A 4,043-nucleotide genomic window follows, 5' to 3' on the forward strand; every position below is an offset into this window, starting at 1 on the left:
AGTCTAGCCTCTCCACCAAATTTCATGGCTAGAGCACATATGATGCTACATAAAATAACACTCCCTCTTAGCGAGGAATGTGTTCTAGTGTTGCACATCCTGCCACACTACCTTGTCTCTATATCACCTCCTATCATGTTGTTGATGTCTGGCTACTCTGCTCACCAACTGCTATGCAAGTTTGATGCTGCATATGTGATGTTGCTAACACTGCCATACTGCTACCAATACTGCATCTGCACTGCAACTCCCTCTCATATGTTGTTGTTGAAACTGCAACATATGTAACTAAAAAGCATCCAAAATACTGAACTAACTGTGCTCAGTATGATGCATCTATCTGCCGAGTCTTTGACTACTATTAGCCTCTGCACTCTCGCTGAATAATCTGTGCTACTGCTAACTCTGCACTTAGCCACTTTCTCTGTTGTCAACAATACACTTTGCTCCACAGTATCTGGCTTCTACTAATCTGCAACTGTCACTTTGGTATTGATTGCATCGATTGCCACTGATCCATCCTACTATTAATTATTGTGGGCCCTTGTAGCTAGGTATTGATCCATGAGGTGGAATTCTCAAGGACCTTGCCAAATATTTATAGTTCTCTGGGACTACAATACCAAATATCCCCACCTCACTCTTAGAGGTATATCTATGAACATCGTGAAGTCTTCCTCCAACCTAGAGGATAACCTGTCGATCTCTGCAAATGCTACCTTCTGGTCATGCTTCTTCGACTTGTCCTTCTTCCTTAGAGGAAACTGGATACTATAGTGACCAAGCTCACCACACCTAAAGCACTTGACCTTTGACATGTCCTTATTTCTTCTTTGTTTCCCATGCCCCTGACTGGGACCCTTTGATGTAAGGGCCACATTTTCCTCCTTCAAGACCTTTGATCTGCTGCTACTGTTGCCACTGATGGAGCTCTTTAATAGAGCATGCCTCAACTCCTACTGCTGCGAGTCTGACCACATCCTTTCCCATTCTAGTAACTTGCCTCTGCCCAATATGCTTTGGACAAAAAATATCCACTCCTCAGAGACACTATTCAATTCCAACCTCACTATCTCTGTTGGTTGAGGCGTTGCCCCAACAACGTCAAGATGTTCTCGAACTTCTTGAATACTGGTGAGGAAGGGATCTATGCCTTCCCCTTTTTGCATCTTGATGCATCTCAACTTCTCCTCCATGAACATCTTTCGTTGCTCGGAAGTGCCCTGATATAATGTAGCGAGAGCATCCCACATCTCTTTAGCAGTATCCTTGCTGGCTATGTGTGAGACTATGTGGTCTCGGACTCCATCCAGGATCAACCACTTCACCCACCTCATGTCCTTCCTTTATTCCCTCAGTTGATCCGCATCCTAGGGAATAACCACCACGTTGTCTATGTAGAGGTTTAGACCATAGTCATCCAACAGGAAGGACATCCTGGCCTTCCAGATGACATAGTTGGAGAAACCCTCCAACCTATCCCAATCTCTTAGCCTAGCTATGTCCATCTCTGATCAAGTTGAAAACTCCCTCTTTCCTTGTGCTTGGTTGATGCTCTGTTATTTGCACTCCCTTCTGGAATGCATGGCTCTGCTAGTTGTTACTACTAATCTGCAACTGGAAATTCGAATTTCCGAGACTCAAAGTTCCCTGAATAAAATGTTCCCTCTATTGTGTGTGCTTTTCTCTTCCACCTAACGCAAATTCTACTTATGCAACCTACATCAAAACCCTCTGCATCCAACCCAAAAGGAAAATATGAGTTGTTGTTTCTCCCTCTGATTGTTGGAATCACTATTCTGGGCAACTCAAATTTTTTGCAATCTTGCAACCGAAAATTGAATCCTTGTTGGAGAGATAAATCCCCTCTCTGGACAGAGGCGATCCCTACTAGCCCAAAATGGGTCTAGCAACAATCAAACAATGCTATCACGCAAGTTCCTAATTGCAAATTAAAGGTGGATTATGAGAACCTACTTGGATTCCAACGCTAGTGTTGTAGAAGAGTCGACACTCCCGATCCTTTGCTCCGGCCAGTCACGATCTCCGTGAATGGAAACCTACACATGCAAAGAATGACACGAATACAAGCATAAAATCCAATAGATGCAATTATATATCGGTCAGAAAAGATATAACTCAAACATCATCACAATGAACAGCAAGAATGGAACCATAATGATAGTCATCTATTATTGATAATCAACAAAGGAGAATACAACCATAGTTTTGACATCAAATCCTCCTTTGGCTGGATGATCAACTACACATGTTTTGCAAAGCTTGTCAAAATTGGGAACAAGCCTCTCTCTCTTTGATTATGAATGCAAAGAAGACTCTTACAGCAATCTCTCAGACTTCTGACAGTATAATTCTCCCTATGCTCAAAACTAGCTTGTCAAATGCAACAGAACAAGCTTTCATAGATGGAGGAGGAGGAAGAGATACAATGAATCCAGACATCCATGGGATTGGCATTATCCTCGAAAAGCTATTATGGATAGAGATACAATGAATCTCGACATCCATGAGATTGGCATTATCCTTAAAAAGCTTCATGAGTCGAAAGGAAAAAACCTTCGGGCGTGCGTTTGTTAAAAAGCTTTCCCAAACTCGGTTGGCGCGGGTATAACTTTGAGACAGAGCGCCAACTGGCGCGCCCTCTTTGAAGGATTTCCCCCATTGGCGCGGGTAATACACTGTGGATCTGCGCTAATGAAAAAAGGGGACTTTTTAAATATATTCTGTAGGAGATGTCTTCAAGGCATATGAAGTCCATACTTAGGGGAACATAATGCAAGTGTTTTCAAGTTATGTCACTTCTCACAGGTCCCGGAATGAGTCCTCCAAAGTGCGGGAAAGGGGTAACAGGGACGGTGACAAATGGTGACAAATTACTGTGTAACAGATGCCCCCTAAAGCATGAGGCCCGAGAGAGAGAGAGGGGTGAAATGCTTTACAAGAACACATGCAGCTGCCGCCGGAGAATCTGCATAGAGAGGTACAACTGATAGCTCAAGTACATGATATATGTGGTATGGGCGCAGCCATCCATAACATAGTACATAATAATCTAGATCCATGGTATGGGCGCAGCCATCCGGTGAGGATCGATGAATAGACTCAAGCATGGTCGCAGCCATCGAGTGAATGAGTCATGTAACAATAATCCACAAAATCGCAGCCTGGATTCCAACAGACAAAATCCAGGGTCTTGCGCTCCATCTCGACCCGAACAAAAGTACAAGTTCAAGCATGTGAATACATGAGTTGAAGTTGAACATGCATGAACATCGTCTGATTACCAGTCAATAACAAAGACTGTTAACAGACGCGAGAGGTATCACCAATAATGACAATGGCCCTCAAGGTACTATAGGTACAATCTACGGCGTGTGAATCAATGAATTGGCGTCGAACACCCGTAGAATCATTCGATCAGATGCCAATGATGAAAACCTCATGTCGAACACGAAGAACCTGCCATTGAGGCATGCAGGCTCCAAGGCACCGGAAGGGAGTCTCTAGATCAGTTTCCTGGATAATGAGCTGAAGTCGACAGGAAGTGACCTTGACCGAAGGTGGGCCATAGTGTTTCCCACACCATCGACACGAGAAAGAGGAAGAATGTTGTGGTGGATCAAAATTATATGAGCTATCAGAGGGAGGTTGTTATTCTGCAGAGGTCAACTTCTCTTGAACATATCGGCGGCACGACAGTGGACTTGGCAGTATTTGACATCAATGGATCAAAGGTCATGGTGACGAGGCTATGAGCAAATGAGAGGTCAAACAAGATCACCCAAATCCACGGAGGCAAGTGAAAAACGAGATGAGATGTCCCCACCCAGACAACAAAGCAGACAAGTGCCATGTTCAAGAGCGACATACTGTCGACACGACAATAATTATGGTTCCATTTTCCCCCACCATTTCTAGCGAGTACCCCAGTTATTTTTATTAACAAGCTTGACGGGGATAGCATATGCTTGTAACGTCATATTGACGGACTCCAATGTCATCAAGTTTTAACGAGTCTGACA

This window comes from Pinus tabuliformis, chromosome J (assembly GCF_031772625.1).
Source record: "Pinus tabuliformis cultivar Carrire ecotype Pingquan chromosome J, CPIR1, whole genome shotgun sequence".
NCBI lineage: Eukaryota > Viridiplantae > Streptophyta > Pinopsida > Pinales > Pinaceae > Pinus > Pinus tabuliformis.